The sequence below is a fragment of the Fukomys damarensis genome, unplaced genomic scaffold (genome assembly GCF_012274545.1).
Source record: "Fukomys damarensis isolate Sample0158 unplaced genomic scaffold, DMR_v1.0_HiC HiC_scaffold_18, whole genome shotgun sequence".
NCBI lineage: Eukaryota > Metazoa > Chordata > Mammalia > Rodentia > Bathyergidae > Fukomys > Fukomys damarensis.
In genome coordinates this window covers 51,199,691-51,218,608 of record NW_022900930.1, presented here as the reverse complement: position 1 = coordinate 51,218,608, position 18,918 = coordinate 51,199,691, and the positions used below count along the sequence as shown (strand labels likewise).

At 46.1% G+C, this 18,918-nt stretch overlaps 1 long non-coding RNA gene across 2 annotated transcripts in view; it reads right to left on the bottom strand.

Annotated features, from left to right (window-relative positions):
* Positions 1 to 10,744, bottom strand: part of LOC104859674 — a 30,678-nt gene extending 19,934 nt beyond the window's left edge. For both annotated transcript variants that reach the window (XR_779451.2, XR_004517900.1), the window contains exon 1: positions 9,452 to 10,744. This is a non-coding gene — a long non-coding RNA (uncharacterized LOC104859674). The remainder of the gene's footprint in view (positions 1 to 9,451) is intronic.
* Between the last annotated feature and the right edge of the window lie 8,174 nt (positions 10,745 to 18,918).

The window sequence follows — 18,918 nt, the reverse complement described above, 5'->3', positions numbered from 1 at the left end:
GGAGATCCACGGTGTGTAAATACCACAATCTCTTCATCCATTCCTCTGTTGATTGACATAGAATAGACCTTGAGAGGCACAGGAGCAGCAGGCAAAGAGGGGATGGAAACGACAGCTCCAAACACAGAAGGACAGAACACACGGGACACACAGAGAAAGCAGAGTATTTGTAAGAAGGGCCCTGGAGGACATGAGTGAAAATGGAGTTAAAAAGCCAGAGGGGCTGAGTGCTGAGCCTGAGACAGGGAGAGATTATTATATGTTGTGATTATGGATTCGAAGCAAAAATAAACATAATAAATTGACTCTGCAGAATCATACAGAATACGTTCAGAGTGGGGAGACCTGAACTCTGATTGCCAAAGCAAGCCCGAAAGAAAACCAAATCCCAGAGACATTTTTAAAGAAGAACTTTCTAACGAGCCTCTGGTGACATAGGTATGGGGTAGGAAATACTATTCCCACTCATGCCTGGGGACTGCCCCAAAGAGCAGGTCTGGATTCATAACACTGCTAATGGGAAACTTGCTAACTATACCCTTGTTTTCCCTTAGCCAGCCAGGTACTAGAGCAAGATGGTTCTTACAGCTTACTGTGGCTTTGATCTGAAATGTTGCCCAGGTCTCACGCTTTGGGAGGGTTACTGGGTCATAGGCTTTCCCTACTCCTTGGTGAGCCCATCATCGGTGATTTCACCACCGAATATGTGGTTAGGAGGCGTGCCTGGGTGGAGTGGCCCTGGGGGTGATCTGAAAGGGTGCAGTCTTGGTCCAGGCTCCTCCTTTCACTCTCCCTGCTTCCTGGCCACCATGGGTTGAGTGACTGTCCCCTCCCACGCCCTTCCACCATGTACATCTTCCTTGGAGCCAGCCAACTGTGGACTGGAGCCAATGGAACTGCACAGCTGGGGTTGTCGGCTTGTGTCTCAGCAATGGGACAGTGACAACACGCATATTCTTCATCTTGCCTATGGGCTTCATATTTGCCACACTTGTAATATTGCATCAGAAATTTTCCAAATTAGAAGTTACCTGAAAAACAAGATCCTTTTTCCCCAACTTATCTACCAACAATAAACCCAGTATATTTATATCCTCTCTTCTGCTTTACTTTCAAGAGTTTGCACCTGAACATTCACAACTGTTCAATCAACACGAGCTGGTGGGTGGGAAATTAGATGTCATTTCATGATACATTTGAGAAGACTATTTTCTCCCTCAAAAATTGAATAAGCAGCACACCAGGACATCCAGCTCTGATTTTAAGTTAAAATTATAAACCTGTTGAAATATATATAATATATGTGGCATTTCAAATATAACTTAGATTATTTCTTTCTCTTCATTTTGCAGCATTCCTCCAATTCACATCATCACAAGGACCTTCAAATGACAACTCCGTGGAATCTTTCAATTCCAAAGTTAGTGGAAACGATCATATAAAATATCTTACAGGAAAGGCAGATCTAAAATGGCCCATGGTTAGATTTGCTTCTGACCTAGCCATCAGTGGGAAACCTGAACATGAGGAATTTTGCTGCAGAGATGTTTATGATAATATCTGGATTCCTGCAATTAACCATTGAGTAACGTTCCCTTTGTAACTCAAAGATTCAAAGCAGTTTGCTTGCATAGGACTTTGTTTCCATCCTGAACTTGTCACAGGAAACACAGGTGATAGGGCAATAGTAACAGTGGCACATTGTGCTTTATCGGAGCTCAGGACTGGTGGGCACTGAACAAAGCACTCCGTGTGCTTGTCTCATTTAATACCCCAACAACCTGGTGAGGTGGGGGCCCTTTTGATCCCTAGTTTACAAAAACACTCTAACCACAGAATGCAAGCAATTTGCTCTGATTGCTACCAGAAGCATACAAAATACTCACACAGCCCCGACTAGAGGGAGCTCAGCAGGAAGGAGCTGACAGCTGCCAAGCCCAAGAGGAAGTCCTGGGGTAGGGACAGCAGACAGGGTCCCCGCAGACTCTGAATGCTAGAGAGTCACATAGGAGTCCAAATCTCACATTGAAAATGCTTAGAGTCCTATTCAGAGAAGAAACACAATTCCCCTGACATGCTGGGTAATGGGAAGGTGTTACGCCCAGGAACACTTACAAGGGCCTCCTATGACTTGCTGGCTAAAATCTCTCTCTGTGTGTCTCTCTCTCTGTCTCTCTCTCTCTCCCTCTGCCTCTCTCTCTCTCTCATTCTCTGTCTGTCTCTCTGTCTCTGTCTCTCTCCTTCTCTCTCCTCTCTCCCCCCTTCTCCTGCCCTCTGTTCCATAAACTGCCCATGTCCTGGGGTCTAAATGCCCACGGTTTTGTTCAAGCAGCTTCCTTTACCTCCTAATTCCCCATGCACTGCAGTGTCCCCTACCCACATAAACCCTTGTTCTTCTGTCCCAAGGAAAGGAAGAAGAGATAATGCCCTGGATAAAGGAAGATCATCTTCAAAGGTGTTACAACCCAAGGAAAGTAGCTCCAGGAGTTGACGGTGCTGTTAACAGGAAGACCCCAATCCATTTTTTCCAGTACTGTTTTCCATGCTTCACATGCACCTAGGATTGAGAAATTATAATAATTTTTTAACATTTTGGATGAAGTATTCAAATAATATACCCCACTACGTGTTCAAGTTAAGTATTTGAATTGTGCTGTGACGGGAACAGTTCTCCCTGTAGTGCTGCCTGCTGTGTTCACACCGGACTTAGCTCAGGTTCCCTAACACGAGCACAGCAACCCAGAAAGGCAAACATTCGCTGTTCCGCCCATTACCTCCAGGACCTCTTGAATTCATTAGCATTTTTCACAACGTGGTCACAGTGAAACGGTTTTCATTTATAAATGGCCTTTGTAACTTTACTACGTCAAGCCTTCACAGCTGCTGACCATAGTCAGAGCCAAAGCTCCATGATTTTCGGACATTGTTTTTACCTCCACCTATTTTCTCTCCCACCACCATGCCATCGAAGTGTCTTCCTAAAACGTCAAAATACCTGACTTATCTTCCTGCGTGGAAATTTGGGTTGGATCCTCTTTGTGTACAGCACACACTTCTGAGCCCGGCTTTAAACATCATGTGTGATCCGGGCCTCGTGCATTTGCCATTTCCCTCTCGGCTTCGTGGGGAAGCCACCTGGAAATATGGATGCCAAGCTGGCTGTTTCAGCCTTGCTTGCCTGGGCTCCTTGTCCTCATCACACAGAGCCCTCAGTCAGCCTGTGAATCCCCCATGAGAGCTGGGATTCATCCCCCAGCATAAAGCCTGCCCTGAAGGTTGGACTTGATCTTTCCGAATGGATTCCATCCCCCTCTTTATGATGGATTTTCTCTTCTGAGCTGTGCGGAGTCCTTTGCGTTCCTGGAGAAGCCATGAAGAGCTTGCAAGTACTCCACACACTGTGCCCGACTCTCAGCTGGCAGTCAGACGTGGGCTTGGCTCATTCTTCTCACGGTGGAGTGGCAGCCCTCCCAGTCAGAGATTCCCGAGCACTTGTTGGCCAGTTGCACCTCTTCGGTCAGTGAGAAGAGTCTCGGGGACAAAATCCATCTATTGACTGTTGTCGGGCCACATATTCAGCCCATCTGTGCCAGTTCCATGGACAGCTTGAGTAACATCTGTTAGCCAAGCACGTTAATGAGACTCTATAGCCACATATCCATCAGAATCAGGAAGGCGATGAAGCTAATTTCATACACTGCATTCTCTATCCAAAGGCCTGCTAACAATGAAACCCTGAGATATATCGTGCTCTCAGTTAATTCCTTTCAGTTGACTCTGGAACTTTGAAATAATCCATTCCAACTGTCTCATAAAAACTAAGCTGTCTAAGCTACATTTGGAGATGGCTAATGATATATTCATTTCATGATGGCCCCAAACACTCATTTAGTTTCATCTTTAAAGAGCCTTCCAAATCCCCATACTTTGTTTGGCTACCTCCTGTTTCCTATCTTCTAGATTATCATTTCTCTGCTCCTGAGAAGAGTAATTTATTCTAAAGCTTTGCAATTATGTTACCATGCAACTCCCAGAAGGAAGATTTGGTCCGGATCATTCCTTTAAAGAATTTAATTTTTAACTTTCATGTACAATTTGAACTACCGTCCTACATTGTTTCTATTGAAATATTTACTCTGGCATTTTTATACTAGCCTTAACAGAGGAACATAGTTGGAGAAATTTTAATCTTATACTATGATTGATTAACAAACAAATATTTCTCTATCAGCAGCAGAATTGTTGTTGATAGATGGGATAATATTGCAGCAAGCAGCAGACTGCATATATCAGCCTGTGAAACGGGAACGTACGCACTGGCCAAATGTCTAACAGCTGAGGCTGGGCCCACGGGGTGAGGAGCTCAAACACAGACAGATAACTTCGGGGAAGGATTTTTTGTAGGAAGATTTTTTTCTGTGTTAAAAAACTCTTCACTAAGTGACTCAAGCAAAACTGTGAGTAGCAATTTCAGAAACTCTGGTCGGGTTTTAGTGTTTTGTTATGCGTGGTTTTGCTACCTGTGTTGCCTATATAAGGAAACCAATGAAGACACACTATAGTAAGCAAAATTCAACTAGAAAATAGTAAAATGTAAATTAACCAAACTTCCATATAGACAGCCTCAGTTGAAAAGATGAACCACAGGAAAAGAACCACTCACATTAACTTAATATTAAACCACTAGTTCATTGAATGATACGAAACCATAAATATTTAGAAAGATATAGTAGTGCTCACCAATATTGAAGAATTAGAAAATGAAAAATAATATAATCTCCTTCAGCCTGAAAGTTTGAACCCATTCCCACAAATCAAAGCAATCATACTCATCAAGGCTGTAGCAAATCAAAACTGAATTATCATAAATTGTATTTTCATTAAATACAATTGGATTTAGTTATAAAATTGGGATGTGATGGAAGAATAAAGTTTTCCCAGAGAGAAAATGATGAATTATGTTTAGGCATGAAACATATGCATCAGCTATTTCTCCCAGTGGACATTTTACCACAGTGGCACACTTTGTTAATAAAAATATATGCTATTATCTTTTAAAGATTCTTCTAAACACTTTAAGTAGAAGTACTAAAATTATCTGTGAGATCATATGAAGATAGTATTAAAAAGCAATCTTATACACATTTTCATAGGTTTTTAAAATGTGTCAGAAACTCCAGCCCTCAGATTGAATAGGCTGAATTTATGTAATACACAAGCACCTTGGTCTATAAAATTGGAAATACTTTGCTGGAAAGGAAGCTCGCACATGCAAATTTCAGTTGTATTTTTATTTAACACAGAAGCTCCATAAGTACAATTTCCATATTGCCAATTGCCAATCTATGTGAACTGTACTTTTCCATCTAGAGTTCTCCAAATCTCCCTACATTTTTGAAAGCTGTTATCATTTCTTTTTTATTGTTGGCTATAGAGTCATAAAAATATAATGATTCTGTGTTATCAGAATGGAAGTTGGTTTTATAGCCTCTCCAGAACTGTTATAGCAGACAGCACTGAGGAACCATGGTGGAATTTGAAGTTTTAAAGGACAGGCTGTGACAACTTGATCCTTCACTTTTTTCAAGTAAAGATTTCTTACAGTGTTTACTCCTTGTGTGCCTTGTTTTACTTTAATCATTTCCTCTTTTTTCAGTTTCCTTCTTTCCTTCTTCTTTTCCTTCCTACCTCTCCCCCCGCATACACACCTGCTTTTTCCTTTCTGTGTTTTCAGAGGGTCTGCACAACCCATCTAGTCAAATGGTCACCGCTGAGCAGCACCCCCAGCTGGTAACTTTAATAAGAAATCAGAAATGATCCTTTGGGAGCTAGAGCTCAGATTGCTATTTTAAATTGTGAAAAAGATTGGTGCCTTCATGGGTATAGTGGAAGTGTTTGTGTCCAAACAGAGCAACTAAAACAACTCCAAAATCGTGCTTCATGCTCTGTCCGCATGCATATTAGTGGGTGATTCTGTATGGGGATTTTATTCTGGTACAGTGGCTATTTTTCCAGGCCCTTGAAACCTGCCTTCATCCCAGGAGCAGAATGCTATGCTGAGGAGCATGGGGTGTTGCATCACCATGGTCTTAGAGAAGAAGCCAAGAATACAACATTTTAAGGAAAAAAACACCTATAGGAGAGAGCATCTAGTGAGTGATATAGCAAATGTTGTTTTTCACCAAAGGGAAAATCTGACCCTAAAAGAGCGTGTCTTGAAGTTGGCTGCATCTTTGCTTACGGCAGCGAGCTAACATGCTAGTTGTTAGTAGGAAAGCAGAAAGTGGGGCTTAAATTCTCCCATCTTAATGCCTGATGACGTTTTTAAATTTCAGGGCTGAAAAATTGACATTACAGCCCATTCTCCATGGTCATCACCCACTGGGAAATGTTATAGTCCTAGCAGCAGCACCTACATGCAGTAGATTGAGGGGCTGACCCCCAGCAAGATCGCATTAGGGCGTGGCATGATGAGGGTGGAGCCCAGGGCGAGACGGCTCCTTACACAGGAGACCAGAGAGACCCCTGCTCCCTTTACCATCTGAAGCCTCCAGAGCAAGGCAGTGCCATCTACAAAGCAAGACCCAGGGCCTCCAGGCACTGAATTTGCTGCCACCTTGATCTTAGACCGTCCAGCCTTTAGAACTCTAAGAAATAAAATTCTGCTCTTTATAGACTACCTAGCCTCAGATATTTTGTTTCACAAGTCCAGATGAACCAAGACACACCATGTTTTCCAAACAGCATGCATCAGCAACATCCATTTAAGGCTTATTCATAACACATCACGCGGCTGCACAGGATCCAAGTTAGAAGGTCAGGTTCACCCTCTGAAAGCTCCAGGAAGCCATGCACATTGGATTGTGTCTGCCTCCTGCAGAAACTCCTGGAGCAGAAGACGCTGTGTCTCCCAGGTCTGCAGCAGAAAAGGGCAGCTCTGGCTGTGCTGGGGAGACATGGCCGCCTAAATGGAATTTAGTGCCAATGAACCCCAGTGATCTTTTTCATGTTTTCAGAGGAATGACAACTCAAATTACTGGAAAGAGTCAACCTGGATGGTAGAAAAAGGACCCCTAAGTGGTCAGGTCACTGCCAGGACCACGGAGAACCCTGCTCCCACAACTCAGTCCTTCATGGCCTGCGGCTGAGGCAGTGCCCCATGGTGACCTGAGGCCTCCTTGTGATGCCCTGTTCTTCCCCCACATCTTCATAGGCTCCTTCAGGTGCATTTTCTTCTGTCGAAACACAGAACTGAGTGGGCTGACCCACACATTCTTACTTGGGAAAGATGTAGTTTCACAACCAATTCAAAATCAGCATTGTGGTTGACACCCTCCATCCCTGCGAGGCCGGGGGAGTCACGCACTGAACTGAGGATGAGACCTTCCTTCAGGAATGGGGACTGCACCACACCACGAGGGAGCCACCCTCACATCTCCCACACATCTGCCCATCCCTACCGATGCTCCCGCTCGTTCTCTGGAGGGACAGGTTCTGAGTGCCTGAGTGCTGGACGTGGTGCTGGAAAGTCACAGCCGAGATGCTTGGCCTGATCCTTCCTCCCATGAAGGTGAGCATCCAGTGAGAACAGTCACTCTTTTGAAAAGTACAAACTTAAACCCAAAGGACCTGGTGAGACTTATCCAGGAATCTGAGAGCGGAGGCTTCTCAGGTGTTGAAAAGGGTATAAACAGCCTGGTGTGGAGAGGTGTCAGATGCACACACTCAAGCTGTACTGTTGAGATCAAAATTTTTAAGCTAGAGTTGCTTAAAACGAACCACTCATACCCAAGCAGCCCACAGGCCCGATGCACCCGCTGTCCTGAGACCCCTGTGTTGGCCTCTCGCTGATCTGCCTCTCGAGCTGTACCATCCCAGTCTGCTTTGTGTGACTGACAAACCCCACAGAATGGGCCCTGAATAACGAATAGAAGTATGCGGGCTCGGGGTTCTGCAGCCTGGGAAATCCAAGACTGGGAGGCTAGCATTTGGCCTTCCTACTGCATCATCCATGGTAGACAGCAGAAGAGAGGGTGAGGCAGGAAGATGGAGCCGGACTCATTCTGTTATAAGGAACCCACTCTGAAGGCAACAAACCCACTCCCGTGGGGGCAGCATTGATCCACTCCTGTGTGGCATGCACCAGGCACCATCTCCGACCCTGCGCTCTGGGGAGTACGTCTCCACTCCAGCCGCATCAGGCTACAGGGGCAGTCACCTAATTCCACGGAAGGAACCCAGGGAGAAGGAATCAGAAGCCTTACTCTCTCTAGTTCTCATTTCTTTAGAAACGTTACTCAAAGATTTTCTGCAGTTTCTCAAGTTGTGTAAATGAATTTGCAGCCATCACACCAGTGCTAAAACTAGAGACACAAATAGTGGCGACTTTTCCCAAATGTCACCACCATGAGCACCCTTGCTTGGGGAGGTGAGCAGAAGCCAAGCCCGAACTCCCACCAAGGTCACTCCCTCCTGAGACACACATTGCTTTTCTGTCATGCTTGGGATTTTTCGTGAGCAGGAAAAGAAGCTTGAAATGGACCATCTGTCACTGGAGACTACGCTAGAGAAACACATTTTCAGCAGAACGGAAAGTTTTCAGAAGTGATTTCAAAGCCCTTGGCACGGAGTGAACTTGGGAGTGAAGCACAGAGGAAAAAACGTGTCAGCAAGATCCGCGGGGGGAGCCGCACGCCTCCTCCCCACGGCAGTGGAGAAGCAGGGCAGGGATTTTCAAAGCAGCATTCCAAAGTAAAATGTTTAGGAAAGTGAAGCACAAACATCGAAGACGAAGAGCATCGTGCAGCAAAGAAAACAGGAGAAAATGTATGCAGTGAGGCGCCAAATGACCAGCGTTCATGGAAGATTATCAAATTCTCGCCCTCGTCAGACAAAACGACGTAAGGTAAACACCACACACGAGACTTACGCAAACATCGGTCTCCATCTTTGAAGGAAAAGGCTGCATGTATCAAGTGAACAAAACTGTGCCAGAGGGAGTACCTAAAACTGCTGTGAGGAATGGGGGAGAGACGGTGTAGTTAACAATCACTACACTCCAATTTCAGGAGGCGGGATAGGTGATAGCCCTGAATGTTATGAAGACAGAAAAGGAGCCACAGGAGAAAATAAGAAGATGTTCGGAGACAGGCACCAGACCCTTCTGCTGACAGTCGGATTTTCCTTTGCAGAAATGATTAAGAAAATCCAGTTGTGTGAATGCTCATGGCCGGCTCCGTGAGGGCAGCGATCCCTTTGAAGTCTCTCCAGTTGGAAGCCCGGCCTGGCTCCCGATCACCTGCAAGCTCGCAGATAACCACAGGGACGGCCTGGGGAGTGAGGGTGAGCAGGCGGGGCCACCCCTGGAGGTCACCGGTCTCCTGAAGTGGCTCTGACCACAGAAGCTGCACATCCCAGCCCAGGCCACACAAGGCCCCTTCCCTGTACTCACCGCCGGTCCGAACCTCAAGGCACAGCTGCCAGGAGCCCCGTGTGCTGCCCCTGTGGGGCTTCCAAGTCCAGTGCGAGGCTCTGCAGGCAGCTGTCAGCTGATGAGGGAGAGAAGGGACAAACCCTATCTTATTGGCGAAGCACAGCATTCTCCTCCTTCTGTCACTTCTTTTCACAAACCCTTGAACCAGTTTTTTTTCCTATTACTAACACATGAAATGCAGACAGTGCACTGAAGCCTAGCCACGGCTACGGGCAGTGCTGGTCTGGGAATGGGGCAGGGGCACTTAGAGGTCACCGTGCCACGCGGGCGCAGCCTGGGTGGGAGTGGGAGCCCAGCCCCGCAGCCTCCTCTCAGTCCACCTCCGTGACGTCACACCCAGCAAGGTCCCGGGTGGGTCGAGGGTGGAGCAGGACCAGGGCAGAAGGGCAGACGTCTCCTCTCGATTTTGGCTTTGTGGAGAGTAGCTATCCTCAAATCAACAGGAATTGCCTCAGCCAATCCTCCAGGATGTCTTCAATTCAGCTTCCAATAATGGGAAGAGACTTCTTTCCCAAGGTTAAAACACAAAAAGAAAATAAAATGACATGGTTTTGCTGCTTTAAAAAAATGCTCTAAAGGTCAGTAATATATTTTTCGAACACGACCCGAAAATTCAGCATGCAACGTTAAATCACCATTAAACCGCAGCACAGGAAGACTTCTCGGCACTGTGCCCAGGCAGCGCAGGGCTGCGGATAGACAGTGGAGCAGGAAAGACACCCCTGCCCCCAACCACGCAGGAGGCAGCACCCTGGAACAGCCTTCCAGTTCTCCTAATGGGTTAGTGCTGTGGTCAAAACCCCGGGGGAAAAAAGATGATATTCAAGAGTTCTTTCCCCTTCCCCAAGAAGTCTTTATTAAAATGCAAGAAAAAAATGTATTTTCTTAACGAGTTCCTGAGAAATCCAGCATCTCCCTTTCCTCTCCAAGGGCAGCATCTCGAAAGCGGGTGTCCAGCGCCCCGGCCCGCCTTCCACGCCCTCCCTGACGTGCGCACTGCTCTTAGAAAGAAGCCACCCACGATGTTCCAGGGCCAAAGTCACCATTGGAGGGATGCGTCCCGCACCCATCAAGGCTCTAAGGGAATTCACTGAGGCAGGCAGGTCCTGGCCAGAAGCCAACTTCACAGCAGCACAAGCCTCTCCCCGGCCTGCCCTGGTGTCCTCCTTGGCCTTCATCTTCACATCAGGCAACAGAGCAGCAGGAAAGGGAGGATGGAGTCCAGGTCCTACAAAGACAGGCGCCTGAAGACTGCCCACGGTGCTCTGTGCAGCGAGCCTGCTTTCCGCTCTGGACTTGGCGGGAGGAGGAAGGGAGTTTCCAGACCCGGAAGAGGCTGTCCCGGAGGACATTCTGTGGGAGCCGCCCCAGGAGAAAGCCCGGGAGAGGAAGTGTTGAAGACTCGGAGCTCTGCAGCCCAGGTGGAGGTGTCCCTAGGATAACCGATGCTCCAGTCTCAGACAGACTTTGCTGGTATCCACACAGACCAAACTCTTGTTGTAAAACTGATTGCTCCCAGAACTGTTATCCAACTCCCTGTCTCAGAGAAGCAGTTCATTTATGAAAGACCCAGAAGAATACCTGGGAGATCTCAGCTGTTGAAGAACAAGTTGATACTCAAAAGAATTTAAGCCTTACGCCCCACCTCAGCCATGGAGACAGATGTTACTAATGTGAAGAACTTAGGTGTGAGGATGACATTTGGGTGTCTTGGTGCTCAGTGTGAACTGTGCTTCAGAAGTGGGAGCAACTCCTGGACCACAGCACCTCAAAGCTCCCTCTGCAGGAAAGTGACACAGAGGGATTTGGAAGAACTGAGGGATTTTTATTTGTGCATAATTATGGGGTGAGGTATGAAGCCTCAATACCTGCATATCCTGGGTAATATTTAATTGAGAGTAAATATATCCATTCCAGAAATGCCTGTCCTGTCTTCATAGCAAAGCCAGACTCCTTTTTTCTGGCTCCTCTGAAGCCTTCAGTCCGTCATTGTTATTGGAGGCAAACAGAACTCCCTCCTGCCCTGTACCTGCAACAGAGCCACCGATCAGCCCCGGTGGCCACAGCCCATCCCACTCAGCCCCTGGTGACTGCTATGCTGCTTAAAAGAACTGAGCTTTACAGTGAAATTTCCATCACAGAAGTCCAGGCTCCACCAAGGCTCAAATCCATGTCTTTGAAGATGCTCATTGGGCATTTCAATCATGCTCCTTTGCTCCTTGCATTGTCTTCTCAGCACATCAATTTTTTTTCTCTAATTATATTGATTTTAGCAAATTGTGGTGTCCATCTGAGCTGATTTTCAAACATGAGCAGCAAAAGCTTTCAGTGAGAGTGAAAAACATGTGCACTGTGCACCAGTCAGGTGCATTATTACCTCAAACTTTCTACAGGAGGGAAAAGAGGCCTTACAAGGAAAGCAAAAACTGCCTGATGAAACGATGGGATTCTGGAAAATAAACAGCCACTTCACTTCCTGGCAATCATCCTTACACCTCTGAAGTGTTCATTATTCTTCTTGCCTCAAAACTAGGTAAAAAATCAAAGGTGGAATCTATATTTACAATTTCAAGTTTATGTCTTGGAGGGTGATCAGGTGACAAATCAAAAACTAAGTGATGTTTAAAATCAAACTATGGAGTACTTTCACCAGCCAGAGGGCACAGCCCGCACACACCCCCGAGGACACCTTTCCGTGTGTTTTGCTGCCACCCCAAGCTCGCCCCTGCATCTGGCTGCAGTGTCCTCTTCCCGCTACAGCAGCGTGCAGCCCTCCCATGCCACGCTTCTGTGCGTTCATTCACTCACTCATTTTAGAACGTGTGGCAAACACAGGGGATGAATCCTGTGCTGCCCTCCAGGCCAGGAGCCGTGACAGTGCATAGAAAAGCACAGCCATCATCCCCTGAACTGGGTGCACACATTTCTTCTTTGACCCATTTGGTTTCTATGGGTGATGTCCCCATTCTGTTGGAGCTACCATGGACATCAGCTTCCTCCTCTGCTCCTATGTCCTAGCGGTGGCCAAAGACCCATCCACTGCCCCTCAAGGACACCCCAGCCCCGCTGCCTTTTGTGTCATCATTGCAGAGAATCCCTTGCTGGTGTCCAGCTTCTTGTCCCCTCACTGAGCCTTGGTATGAGATTGTTGATCACAGAAGGGAAAAGCTCTCCCACTGCCTACCCTTTGCACGCAATTCCTGGAAACTCTTTGACCCCCTCCTGCATGTTGGGTGAAAGTGGGCTGTGTTATACCTGGGGCAGGGTGGGTGGGGAGACACAGACACACTAACTTGCCTCCAGAGGGGCCCTGTTGTCCTGCCCAGAACAGCCCAAGACAGGACCTGTGCTGCAGCCGAGGACCAGGCACTTGCTGGACAGCAGGTACCAGCCCCACACATCCATGGACACTGAGCCCCTCTACGTCCACACTCAATCTATTGCCTGGCCTTGCAGGAGAAGTTGCAGGTGCAACCCATGCAGCACCCAGCCGTGCTCGCTGCTGGCCACTCCGTAACTAATGGAGGACTCTGTTATGTGCAGGACCTCTGACGGCCCCGCCTGCTCCCAAGGTGAAGCCTGACTCCCTTCAGGGGCCGGAAAGCCAGCTCCCAGAGAAGTGCATGCCAGCCTCGAAGACAGTGCCGAGCAGATTTAGAAGGCCCTACAAGCACTGCTGGGCTGTGAGTGTGTGAATTAGCCAAACCTTTCTCCTCGGTATCTTTCCCACATTTCTTCTACCTCCTGCTCAGCTGAAAAACTAAAATATAACGATAGTGAATACGAACATGCTAAATTGCTCTCCCTCTTGATGTCAAGTTCAGAAAAACTCTCACATAAAACATATAAAGATAATCAAACACAATTTGATACTCAAAGATCTTTGCATGAATTAAATGTGTTATAGAAAGCACGATACCAGAAAGGTTCATTGCCCAACTTTCTATTTTTTTCTTTTCATTAAGGTTATTGGTACATTTTAGGCAAACAACACAGTTGCAACCATCACTGGGATCTTGCGCCTTTACATACTTTATCTTGATTCTTATTTTTTTCCCATTCCCCTGCCCTCCCCTCACCCTCTCCACCCACCCTATTCTGTTTCCATTTTTTCCTTTTCTCATATTTTTTTCTTATCCCTTCTTTCCTTTCTCCTACCCCTCCAGCTTCATCTTCCCCTTTAGAACTTTTCCTTTTGTTTCACATTATCTATTATACATTTTGATTCTTAATTACACTTTCAGTTTCTCACACCAGAGAAACTATTCTGTACTTACACATGTGTGTCCTATTTATTTCACTTAACGGTATGGCCTCAATGTGCATCCATTTATCTATAAATGACACTAGTTTCTCATTCTTTATAGCTGATAGTACTCCTTTTTATTAAGAAAATCAACTTTACCCAGTATCCAGTTAATGGGCAATTGAGAGCTGTTTCCAAGTTTTAGCTGTTACAAATTGTTCCACTATAAACATAAGTGAGCATATATCAATGTGGTATGATTCATTTAATTCTCTTGGGAAGATACCCAGCAGAGGGATGGCTGGATCTGATGAGACCTCTAATCCTAGTTTCTTTAGTATCTCCATATCGATTTCAATAGTGGTTGCACCAGTCTGCACTCCCACCAACAGTGGAGAAGGGTTCTTTCTCCCCATAACCCCACCAGCATTTGTTATTAGTTAATTTCTTGATAGAACATTCTTTGTGGGGTGAGGTGGAATCTCAGTGTTGTTTGCATTTGCATCTCTCAAATGACCAGAGATGTTGAACATTTTTTCATATGTTTATTTGCTGCTTTTCCTTCTTTATCTGAGAAATGTCTGTTCATTACAGATGTCCATTTTTGAACTGGGTCCTTATATTTGGGTGATCTAATTTTTTAAGTCCTTTATATATTCTAGAGCATAGTTCTTTGTCTGAGGAACAGCTGGTAAAAATTTTCCCCATATTATAGGTTATCTGTAGCTCTGTTGGTATTTCTCTTACAGTGCAGAAGCTTTTTAATAGGATGAGATCCCAGTTGTTGATTGTATTGCCTGACTTTCTTACAAAGCATCTTCATAGTTCTCTCAAATGATTATATTAGAACTCAATTAGTAAGCTTTCCCCTTGCTGGAAAGAATACCTGACACCCACAACTTGGAGGAGAAGTTTAATTTGGCTCACGTTTCAGAGGATTCATTTCATGGTTAGCTGGCTCCAAGGCAAAAACATCATGGCGGAGCAAAGCTATTCAGATGATGGCAGCCAGGAAACACAGCAGGAGGAGCAGAGTCAGAGAGGAGGAGCCGGAGACAAGTACTCAAGGTTACGCCTGCATGATCCACTAAGACACACCCAGACGTGGGCTCCACCAATCCCTTGGGTGGCTCCTATCCCACTCAAGTTGTCGCAATCAAGATGAACCATTACAAGGACACTAACGCCCTTGGCTGCCATCTCATCTACTTGGTTGTCACTTGAAGAGCTACTGGGAATTATTGCCAGTTAGGTACAGTGATCCTTGGTCATAGCACAAGCCCAATCACGGTAATACCCAATACTACCAACACCAGCAGAGCTAGGAACACTCCATCCAGTTGGGAAGCTGTGGCCATGCTTGGATTGCCTACAAAGAACAGTGGCCTCCCTGAATCAGTGAAGTGTATCTTTTTGAATACTTTGAGAACATGGACCAGTGTTGAGTCTGTTTAGCAGCAGCACTCTAGCAATGATTGCAAGGAACCTCAGCCCTCCATGAGCACAGAAGCTGGAGTGTCTGTTCTCCTGCTCATGTCAATCGTGCTCTGTACCTATGGTGGGATTCAGCATGAGCTCCTGACCCTCAGCAAACTCCTTTGGTCCCACTCTCCCTGCTGGGTCAACTAACCAGCTCAAAGTAACACAGCACACCTCAGAAAAGGTCCTCCTCACTCACAGAGGCCAAACTGTACCATGAAGTAAGGTCAACCAGAGAAAGGGAGAGGGTCTTTGTCATCCTCTTATATAATGATGTCTGACTCTGGGAATTTAGCTCAGTGGTACTGGGCCTGCCTCACAAGTGCAAGTGGTGAGTTCAATCTCCAGTACCAAGAAAACAATGGTGTCAGAATCTCTCCACGTTGGAAGGGAAGAGGTAGTGATGTCCAAAGCTCTCACACCAGTGAGCACCAAGGTTCAGGCAGTGAAGACCTCACATGATTCCAAAGTGGGGATTTCCTCAGTAGTACTAGACATTCCTAGTTGGTTATGTTTCTTATGATTCAAATTCACTGAAACAATTCATCAGCCAAGAGCAAATGAAGTCAAATAGGACAAAAAAATGAAATACAAGATGCTGGGAGGAGGAGAAACAAGCTCGGCCCAGTCCCTGACGCTGAAGCACTTAATTAACTGTGTTTCAAAGACTAAGAAAATCATCTAAAGCATGAAAGGTGAAGGAATCAGAGTTTTGCTCCTAACAGTCAGCATCATGCACTGAACAGGCTGCCTCCTCGTGCATGAGCCTCTGCCAGTGGCAGATGTTTGCGATCCAGCAGCCCATCTACTCTATGTATCATGCTTCTCTTGTGTGTCTGGAAAAGTAACAATTGGCCGTTTCCCTTTAACATATTTCACAGTGGTTTTGGGGGGGACATGAATAAACCTTACTCCACACGTGTACTCAGCTGTTCCTTGTCTATTTATTCAAAAAATGTTAAATGCCTTTCAAAACCATGTGTAAAAGCCAGACAGGTCATTCCAACTGCAGTAGATGTCAAAACCACATGTGCATTTGGGTCAGGAATCTGAGCAAAATGTTGCTATAGCTGGGTCAGGAATGTCCCCCAAAGCCCTGTCCCTCAAACCCAGCTGGCTGCAGGTAGAATAAGGAAGGGTGGTGGAAATATTGTTACATCCTCGAGGACTGTGTGGCCCTGAGATGGTTTCCACCATGTTCTACTGCCTCACCCGAAGCCATGAGGCCAACCCCTCATGGGGAACCCAATCTGCCCACTGAAGCAAACTGTTTTCTCTTTCTAAGGCAACTGCCTCCGGTATTTGGTGTAGTGACAGAGAGCTGACTAACGCAGGTATGACTCGGGCAGAGCGAACAGCAATGAAATTCAGAGAGACTGCACAGTAGCAAGAAAGTACATTCCTCACCTAAAGGGATTCAAATACAATTTTTTTAAAGGTGATACAGAAAAGAAATCACACCTCTGTGTATTGTGTCAGCTACCAGATGCCAATTTGTAATTTCCCAGACACATTTAAAAGATAAATTTTGACCGAAAAAGGATAATGTTTGTGTGTGAACAAATCTTTTAGCACATGTAGGATGGCAATAGATTCCAGTTTTAGATGATAAATAATAGCGTTACATAAATATTCAATATGACATTTACTGTTTGGTAAAAACTTGGTATTTCAACAAACAAAAATCTTCACTAATAAAATTTTACACATTTTCTTTATTATGTGACTAATTGCACTTTTATTTTCAAAAGACAGCTGATAAGTAGGTTTCATTTAAATACAGTTAAATTAAGAAAACATAAGGACTGTTGGAAATGCAAACTAGTAAGTAAAAAGAATCTTATTCAAATTAGGTAAAACTGGCATAAGGGACCAGCACAATTCATGCCAGGAATGTGTACCCCGTCATGTCAACCTGTCCCATATGGTTCCGGTGGTCTTTGTTCCCTGGGGTCCCTCTTTCCCAGCCTGGCTGGTGAGACAGGCCACACTCTGCTGCATCTAGACTCCAGTCCTACAGTGTCTGCTCTGAGAGTAAATCAAAACATCAGAGAAAGGCTCACGGCCCATCCACAGGTCCTTCCTGAGCCAGCAAAGGTTTGGCTTCCGTCCTGGCTGAGGTGGAGAGAAGGTGACATCTACCGGAAGATCCACACTCCAGGATCTGGAAGATGGCAGGTCTTCATCCCAGGGGTCTGCCAGAAGGTGATGGCCTCTTTCGCATGGGGCTTTCACCAGCCTCTTTGGAGCTCCGTCGGGGGACCCTTCTCTGCAAGTCTCACTTGGGGACAAAAGTCTCAGGCAGTCTCTAGGCCAGAAGCATCCCCGCACCTTCACCCCTGCCATGGAGGGATCTGTGCAGAGTAAGTGGTGGGATTTCTGAGCCTCTCCACAGAAATGCTCCAGAGAAGACCACTGCACCCACAGGAACTCTCCGCGGCCCTCACCAGCAAGGGAGGGAGCAGTGAGCACCTTCATTCTCTGCACCAGGTGCGGCCACCCTGTGAGCCTCCCTCATCTCTCTTCTGAGCACAGCTTCAACAGCACATCTTCAGGTCCCGCACCCTCTTTTTCACACTTGGGACCAGCTATTTTCTGGGCTCCGACTTCCAAGGGTCCACCGTCCCAGTGTTGCTGTATTATTTATATATTGCTGCATGACAATTTACCTCAAAAGCTGCTCTCTAAGCAATGACCATTCACTGTCTCATGGTTTCCAGAGTCACAAATTAAAAGAGAGATTCTTGCAAAACTTCAGGTGAGTTTGGCAGGACTGTCTTCTTTTTAAGGGGCTCAGGAGAGCGCACATGACAAACTGAACCTGGAAGGGTCCTTTTGTGTGTTTTGTTAGTAAACCTGGAAATTTTGTTAGTAGGTCTGGAGACCTAAATAACTTTGATGCCAGTGTTCTTATAGGAAAATGCATTCTGTATTTTAAAACTTAACTTACAACTTAAAAATTAAATTAACTCTGGATATGTGATTCTGCAGAACTTCAGCAGGAATTCAAATACACATAGAAGCCAGAAGGTTACCATGAGTCAACCCAGCCTTGTGTCATAAAAAGCACTGGGAAACAATCACATGAAAATTCCTAGCTGTATCTGGAGTTTCTCAGTAGGAAAAGGTGGAATGCAAGGGAGGGAGGGGAGGTTTGGCTGTGTGGTCCTCCAGACGCCACCCCACGGGGACAAAGAGATGTTTCCTTGCTTTCCACACAGGGTCTGGCTGCCGAGATGTTCCAAGTGAGGTGCTATTCTCGCTCATTCGGCCCCTGGGGTATTTCAGCACTTCATAAGGGATCTGAGTAAGAGTGAATTGAAATACAAGTGCTTATTACTCGGTATAGTTTATTTTACTAAGTGAATTTCAGGAGTTATAAATGATACACTGAAATTTCTTTTTCTGCATATCTGAATGTCAGCCTGCCATGAATCCTCCTGGGAGGGCACCGTGCCACGGTAGCAAGTCTAGAAAGGTCTAGAAGCATCCACCACGCAGCATCCCATGCCCCTCCCCAGGTGCCGACAGGCCTGCAGACATGCAGTCAGCTCTTGGCATCCGTGCAGAATGGTTTGGGGACCCCTACATGTGTATGTGCTCATGTGTAAAATGGGGTGCAGCACTGTGTGCACCTGTGCACAGCTTAATGCCTACCTCAGGTCATCGCCAGAGGACTGGGAGTGCCTAGTGTAGCGTG